At 41.4% G+C, this 8,313-nt stretch overlaps 1 long non-coding RNA gene and 1 other non-coding gene across 2 annotated transcripts in view; both read left to right on the top strand.

The window, feature by feature from the left end:
* The first annotated feature begins 1,266 nt into the window (after positions 1-1,266).
* Positions 1,267-1,373, top strand: LOC132664927 (U6 spliceosomal RNA). The gene has a single exon (XR_009603916.3). It is a non-coding gene; the product is annotated as a U6 spliceosomal RNA (small nuclear RNA).
* A 3,664-nt stretch (positions 1,374-5,037) lies between these two features.
* Positions 5,038-8,313, top strand: part of LOC144615076 (uncharacterized) — a 100,223-nt gene continuing 96,947 nt past the window's right edge. Inside the window, exon 1 of the long non-coding RNA XR_013553463.1 lies at positions 5,038-5,096. This is a non-coding gene — a long non-coding RNA (uncharacterized LOC144615076). The remainder of the gene's footprint in view (positions 5,097-8,313) is intronic.

Genomic DNA, 8,313 nt, shown 5'->3' with positions numbered 1-8,313 from the left:
CAATAGAACTTAAAGAGCCACTTGAAATTAGTTTGTAGAGAGTCAGCAGATCTAGGCTAAAGATTCAGTGTTAATGATCAGGAGTGTTTGGTGGCCCTTGAACAGGAGTATGGCCAAAAAGCCACATTTAAGGAACAATTGATTTGACATTGAGTGGAAGACTGTCACTGCTATAGTAACTCAGTATATGAGGCCCAAGTACTTATGTGCATGTGATCTCTATGTGCATGTCTCTTTCCATACATCAAGAATCCAGAATAAAGGAGATAACTAGCCAAGGTGATGGTGCCCAGAACTGGATTTTGCAGGGAATAGAAACAGACCTGCTCTTGGCCCAGTCTTCTGGGGTTCTCAGCAGCGGCCGTGAGCAAGAAATCCTGCTAAGCACCAGGCCCCAACTGTGCAACATACGTAGATTCACGCACAGGGCTGGGGTTGGTGTTTTCCTAGAAATAGGTCACATCACAGTTGATTTTCTCTGCTAAGGTGATGATTTTGGGCAGGTGAAGCTAATAGAGTAGTTATGGGGGGGTGGGGCTGGGAAGGAGAATGGGAGAGGGAAGAGACATTGTTGTCTTAAAAAAGGGTTCTTTATGACTTCACCTGTTTTTATGACCATGGCAAGTCTCCTGAAAATGATTTCAGGGATTGTACTTCAGGTCATGTTCCTCATAGCGATTGTTTTAAAGATTCTTGGAGAATGCTTTCTGCTGTTGCCACAGTATGAGCCCTGGGCAATGAGCCAAGGTTGTTTTAAATCTCAGTTGAAAGCTCTGGCTCTTTGCATGTGAATATGTGCCAAAAAGGAGTCTAATAACTTATCAAGTTGAGGCACCTCAGGGAGGTCCAGAAGCAGGAATTTTTGAGAAGGGGTTTAGGGAGCAAGGTTATTAACTGTTGACCCAACTGTAGCCCTTTTTGGAGCTACTATTTGTCTTTGGTTTATGGAGTACATTTTTTTTTAATTTTTAATTAATTAATTTTTTTTGCAAAGACAATCAGCCTGAAAGTCCTGAGACCTAGGTGTTTTCAGTGAAACTTTTAAATGAATATTAACTGTGTTATTGACCAACCCCAATTATCAGTCTGTGCCTCAATTTTGTCCTCTGTAGAGGCAGAGGGAGGTATAGTCCCTGACTCTCTTGCTCGCAGCTCCAGAGCTCCCCAAGGGATTGACTGCGTGCCCAGTAGAGACAGTATTGCAGCCCAGCTTCTTCTTTGCACAATCCTGCTTCCTTCGCTTCCCCAATAAAATGCCTTCATGCGATACTCTCTTGGGCAGCACATACACTAAAATTGAAACTATATAGGGCAGATTAGTGTGGCCCTTGTAGGAGGGTGACAGGCAAATTTGTGAAGCACCCCACATTTTTCAACCAATAAAATCTTGATTATGAAAGAAAAAAAAATCCTTCATGAAAGTCTTTCGAGTTGGCTTCTGGGGAAAAGAGTCCTGTGGGGAACTGATAGAAGGAAGGAGGCAAATCCTGTTTTGGGAAGATGAGAACAGAAAAATCTTCATGTGGGAGATGTTTTGTGTGATGTGGTTTGACAGATGTGTGGGGCTTTCACTGAAAGAGATGGTGGAAGAGGAAGTAGAGAAAGAAGGTATTTATTACTCTATTGAGAGGAAACAGAATAAGTGAAAGCTCAGAGATCAGAAGTATGCAAATCTGGAAAGCAAAGTGCAGAGAGCCTGGCTCTGTGATCCACTCATAGGACACATAGGACACAGTCAGGACGAGAAGGAGGATGAGTATCTATAATGGAGAGTCCTAAAATCCAGTCTTACAGTAACGAACTAAACCAGAGCAAAGGAAAAGGCATGGAAGGTTTTTTTTAGAGGAGGAGTTATGCGAGATAAGCTATGTTTTCCATGAATGATCCAGAAGCAAAAATAATGAAGGGCTCTAAAATGGAGGATGTTTTACGGTGCTTAATAATCTTAGATGATATCAAAAATTAGAAGAGTTCCAAATGAAATGAAAATGGTATTGAAGCAGTTTGAAAATATACATAATTTTAATACCTGGAATATTCCTTTTTTTGTTTGTTTTTTTTTTAATGTTTATTTATTTTGAGGGAGAGAGGGAGAACGAGTGGAGGAGGGGCAGAGAGAGAGGAAAAGAGAGAATGTCAATGCAGAGCCCAACGCAGGGCTTGGTCTCACGAACTGTGAGATCATAACCTGAGCTGAAATCGAGAGTCAGTCACTCAGCCAACTGAGCCACCCAGGCCACCCTCTTTTTTGTTTTTGAACTTAATAATTATCCAGACCAGCTGGCTTGAGGACGACTGGAAGTGGGGAAAAAGAGAGAGAGGGGGAATATGAGAGAAAGAGAGAATATGAGACAGAGAATAGTACAAAGAGATAGGCTACATCACATTTTACCCCATGATCAATTGTTTAGGGGACCACAAGCTCTCTAGCTCTGTGGCCTTGAGCTAGTCAGCAAACTGAGCGCTCTGGAATGGTAACCCAGCACGTAGGCTGCATCAAGCATAGCTTGCTCATATCTTATCTTGGGGTTGAAATTCATCACTGCAACTTATTGTAATTGAGGCAAATGATTTCACTTCTCAAATTCTCATATTCTTTATTCGCAGAAGTAAATGAATTGCGATGGAATTTTAAGAAATACTGTGTGAAGTGCTTTGCAGTGTGTGGTGCGTAACAAACACCATACACATAAAACTTTTATTATCGTTAGCTTTGCCACTGATTGTCTAGACCACGGAAAGAGTCTTTGACACCTATGAGTTTCTAATTCCTTATCTGAAAAATTAGTTGGTAGCTTTTCACTTTCTATATTTTTTAAGTTTTTAAATTAAAGTTATGACTTTCTATATTTTTAAAAAAAATTTTAACGTTTATTTATTTTGGAGAGAGAGAGTGTGCACACGCGTGCGCTTGTGTGCGCGCATGAGTGGGGGAGGGGCAGAGAGAGACAGGGAGACACAGAATCCGAAGCTCTAGGCTCCCAGCTGTCAGCACAGAGCCCGACATGGGGCTCGAACTCACAGACCGCAAGATCATGACCTGAGCTGAAGTTGGATGCTTAACCGACTATGCCACACAGGTGCTGCACTTTCTACATTTTTAATGCTAGGTTCCAAGTAGGATTTTCTTCAGAATTAAAATAAAAAAGCAGGGGCGCCTGGGTGGCTCAGTCGGTTGAGCGTCCAACTTCGGCTCAGGTCAGGAGCTCTCCGTCCGTGAGTTCGAGCCCCGCCTCAGGCTCTGGGCTGATGGCCCAGAGCCTGGAGCCTGCTTCGGATTCTGTGTCTTCCTCTCTCTCTGACCCTCCCCCGTTCATGCTCTGTCTCTCTCTGTCTCAAAAATAAATAAATGTTAAAAAAAAATTTAAAATAAAAAAGCAAATTAGTTAACCCCAACACAAGAAGATAGGTATGCTCTGTGAACTCCCCAGGAGCAGGTGAGGAACTTGAACAGGTGATGGGAGGAACAAGATATCATTGGCTTTAGTCCTTGCCAGAGTTGGGGTCTGTTTTGGAATTGTCTGGTCAACAGCACATTGCTTTCTGAGACTCTGTGGGTGCTAGATCTGCCAAATGCTTTTTTTTTTCCCTACCGGAAAGATATTATCTACTCCAACTATTCACAAAACATTTGCATTCCTTGCTGTTGGGTTTGAGCCAGAGCCAAAGGCCCTTAAAACTTCTTTTGCATGACAGTGTTTCCTGTGAAATACTGCCTTGGTCAGGCACTGGATCAAACCTAATTCATGAACTGATTCTTGTTCCTCTGCTATGCTTTCAATATCCTCAGCTAGGTGTTAGGAAAAGCTTTGTAGACATCCACTGTGTCAACACATCAGCCCAGCTTGGATTTTAGCAGAGACCCAACCGAAGGCAGACAACAATGGAACTTGCTGCAGCAGAACATGGAAATAATCCCTTTCTCACTTCCCCACCCTCATCCAGTACAAACTTGTAAGGTGTTCACTCCAGATTGAAAAGGGACTCTCTCACTGATTGGGGGTAGGACCAGAGGACAGTGTGATGAACTGGTATCTCTTATCTACTGTAGGTGAGGTTTTCAACTATGTATGATGCCAGTGTTTGGACTTCTGTCGTAGGCCTATTGTGCTTTGTTATTTTCTTTACATTTGTCACATAGTTTCTACTCAATGGAGGAAGATTGTTTGGAGTATATGCCCTTTGTGAGTCTCTGAAGGCATATCAGGGAAATGTATATACTAAGTTGATACCCAGATTTTTGTCCCATCTCTTGTCCTTCACCCAGCTACTACTGTAGAAAGAGCTGTTATACATTTGAAAGTCATAGAAAGAATCAGAGGGCTTAGGCTCTTGTTCTGGTTCTATCTGTAAGAGTTTATAGGACTTTGGCAAGTCAGTTGCCCATCCTGAGGTTCGGTTCATTCATCTGAAAAGGGGGAGTAATGGCAGGCTGTGGGGAACTTTGGATGGGATTGCACAAGTGTCCTGTGGATTTCAAAAATATAACAGGCATATGAAGTAGAATCATGATTTCACAATTTTACCTCAGGCTGCCCTGACCAGAACTTCACAACCACTGGACTTCCATCGATGGATACTTTTTCAACTCTGCTATACGTAGAGGAAAACATAAGACTCATCTTTCATTACTCTTTGACTGCTATCCTTTATATTACTTCCTGGAAAGTACACAGTGGTTTATCTGGTGAGGTCATTATGTTTTAGTCAATGGCAAGAGCCCAAAACAAATATCTTTACTGCCTTTTTGAGATAAATACTTGTAAAAGGTTAGTTGGTGCTGTGAAGGATGTCTTTCTATTCAGAAGGAAAAAGAAAGAACTCACAGTGGGCTTCTGATTCCCACTATCAGAAGCTACTTCCTGAGAGCTACTTACCCCCTTCGAATAAACTTGACCCCAGCATGAAGAGATCAGCTTGTCCTTAGTGGAGAGAAGCAGGAAAAGAGTGTATATCTCCATCATTTGTCTATCCTACTGCAGCTTATCTTCTGTCTTTGCAGACCAATGTTTGTAACTAAACTTCTTTATTTTTGTTAGGAAAGCATTGGAAGAGAGGATAACTGTAGTCAAGGAAAGTCAAAGAGTGCTATAAATGTAAGTACGTTGACATTAATCTCTGGCCTATCATCTTCCATCTGGATTTATTGCTACCTTCTAATTCCTGGTCCTCTTCCACATGGCAGAGGCTAACTCCCTAGGACAAGGGAACACTTTCCAGAACATTTCAATACCTCAGTGTTTTCCTGTTTTCCTGCCTGTGACCAAGAATAGCTTGGCATCTTAGAGGAGCAAGTTTCACATTTGAGGACTCTGCCTTCATCCACAACAGCGATGGCACAAATGACTTCCCCATTCGGGAGAGTAAGTCACTTGTGTAGTAGAAGTGACAAGGCCTCCATTGTATGGAAATTTCCAAACATAAAGCAATAACCCCACATCAATCCCACTTATCCCAAGCATTGCACTCATAGAACAAGTCATGGGTTTTTTTCTCAGACACTGAGGTTGCGGAGAGCCAGTGAGAAGAAAACCCAGCACAGCTGACTTAGTAACCAGGTTAGTTTTTTGACAGTCTGTCATGACTTTAAGTATTCAGACACTTTCATTAAATGATCAGTGTGAGCCATACCCCATGGTCAACTGGTCATGTATCCCCATTTTATATGAATAATGAATACTGTGAAGTTCATAGAACTTCAGTGTCTTCTCATAGCCACTGTACACACAGCCTTCTGTCACTGGATTCTAGACACTCTCTTAAACCACATCTTGATTCCTAGATCAACTTATCCCTATTGATAAGTAGCAGACACTGCAGCTTTTTTAACCAAAGCTAAGGATCGTTCTGGAGAGACTTGAGTAGCTAGAGCTTTATTTCTCCAGGCCCCTTCTGGGAAAACAGACTCAACCAAATGACCGATTGATTCTCCTATAAAACTCCTCTGAAAAAAAAAAAAATCCCTTTCCCCTAAGCCAGTCCCGAAAAGTCTCCCATTCACTTCTCTTGACTTATTCTGATCTAATTCAAATTCCAGAGACTTCTTAAAAAAGGTTTTGTTTATCCAGACATCTAGAAAGATACAAATAAATACATAGATAGGTATGCCAGCGTGCACACATGGTGTGCACACACACACACACACACACACACACCTTAATATTAGATGCTACACCATCTCTTATGTGTTAGTCAATTCTCCCACCTAATTAAGGGCAGAGTGATAGAGCCTGAGGCTATGTTACACTCAACCCACCACAAAGGGTGTGTATGAGAAAGATCTGACAGATGTGCATGGCTGGGTGGAGACTTGTTATCTCATGCTAAATTTTCTTCTGTAATAGAGAGCCGTATGGGTGGCTTGCCAAAACAAGAAAGTGGGTATGTGATATTTCTTCTCTTAAGTGAGATCTTTATCATAATAATGACACAAGTGAGCTCTTTGTAATCACAGTGGAATACGCCATAATGTTATAAACCTATCATTGTAGTGATTCTACATTTTTGTCACTACATTTATGATGAGCTCTGTGGAAAACTGTCGTGGATGTCATCAGACCTTTGATCTTCTCATACAATTTGATAATCCCTTCTCGAGGTTTGTAGCCATCTTGTGGTCACCAGAGACAGACTAGCACACGTTGCACAGCTGTGACTTATTACTGATTGGGTCATCTTCCTTAATTTCAGTTAATTTATTAAACAATTTGTAAGGTCTCTATCAGTTTTAGAAGTCTTGAGCTTTATATGTAATTTATTTAATTTCCATAATGAGACTTGCTGTCTCACTTCACTGGCCTTTGAATCATAAAAACTTCAGTCTCAAGTTTATTTACAGTCGTAACAGTTCACTAAAATGATATGTTGGCTGAGTCCTGCTATTCAAAGGCTGGTCCACCGACTGGCCATATCAGCATCGCCTAGGAGCTTGTTAGAAATGCAGAATCTCTGTGCTGAACCCAGATCTACTAACTAAGAGTCCATGTTTTACCAGGATCTCCAAATTATTTAGACGCACATAGAAATTTGGAGTAGAGGGCTGGCAATAGGGACATCCTCCAGGTGTGATGTCAAAGTTATCGTGAGCCATCACCTTCTCAGTGGTACGGTTAGCTCGCAGGGGCCAAGCTGATTCTTAGATTACATGAACTGCTAGGCAGTGAGGAGGTTGGAACTTCCCTGCTAATTGCCAGTCGACAAATTCTTTCAACTACTGCCAATGATTCAGAGGATCTCTTCTTCCACAGCTTATTTCATAACTTTACATTTTTTGTGTCTATTGGAGAGATTGAATGCTGTGGGTCAGCATGATAGGCATTCCTCAGTTTTCTCATATGTACAATATCTGTTTGGTTGTGATTGTAGGAGGTTTCCTTATACTGGTTGGAATATAATTCAAGAATACTGGTTGTTGGGTTTTTTTTGTTTGTTTCTGTGGGATTATTTGATAAGTGACCCTGTTCAAATCAAGCACTAAATTTTATTTCTTCCACCATCCATCAGCCAGAATTGCATTTCTGAAAATTAACCTTTTTTTTTAAGTTTATTTATTTTGATAGAGAGGGAGAACAAATAGGCGAGGGACAGAGAGAGAAGACAGAGGATCCAAAGCAGGCTCTGTGCTGACAGTGGAGAGCCTGATGTGGGGCTCAAACTCATGAACTGGGAGATCATGACCTGAGCTGAAGTTGGACACCTAACTGAACCACCCGGGTGCCCCTGAAAACTAACCTTGTTAAATTAACCTTGTTAAAAGCTAATAGACTCTAGAAGTCAGATTTTGAAGTAATATAGACTTCCATATAGACTTATTTTTTAAGTTTATTTATTTATTTTGAGAGAAACGGAGACAGCATGAGCAGGAGAGGGGCACAGAGAGAGGGAGAGAAAATCCGAAGCAGACCCTGCACCTTCAGCATGGAGTCTCATGCAGGGCTCGAACCCACAAACTATGAAGTCATGACTTGAGCCAAAACCAAGAATAGGCCACTCAACCAACTAAGTATAGACTTATATAAATGTCTGTTGTGTTTATAATTCAAAGGTTCAAATATAATTTCGTCAGATTGTGATCATTTATCTACCAAGACACTGGTTTCTTAGGTGATATTTTCAAATTGAAATACAAATACTTAACCTCATCAGGAACTGTCAGCCTCTTGCCTTTCCCCAACATACGCTCCACATGATGAGTAAGGATTCACTTGCAGATTGTCCTAGTTTTTGATGGAATCAGTGCAAATCCAGTTGTAGTGAAACACGTCCCACTCTGAATCTGGGTGAGATCCATGACTGCTACGACCAATAGGATAT

Source organism: Panthera onca, chromosome F2 (genome assembly GCF_046562875.1).
Source record: "Panthera onca isolate mPanOnc1 chromosome F2, mPanOnc1 haplotype 2, whole genome shotgun sequence".
Classification (NCBI taxonomy): Eukaryota; Metazoa; Chordata; class Mammalia; order Carnivora; family Felidae; genus Panthera; species Panthera onca.
This window is presented reverse-complemented; position numbering and strand designations above follow the sequence as displayed.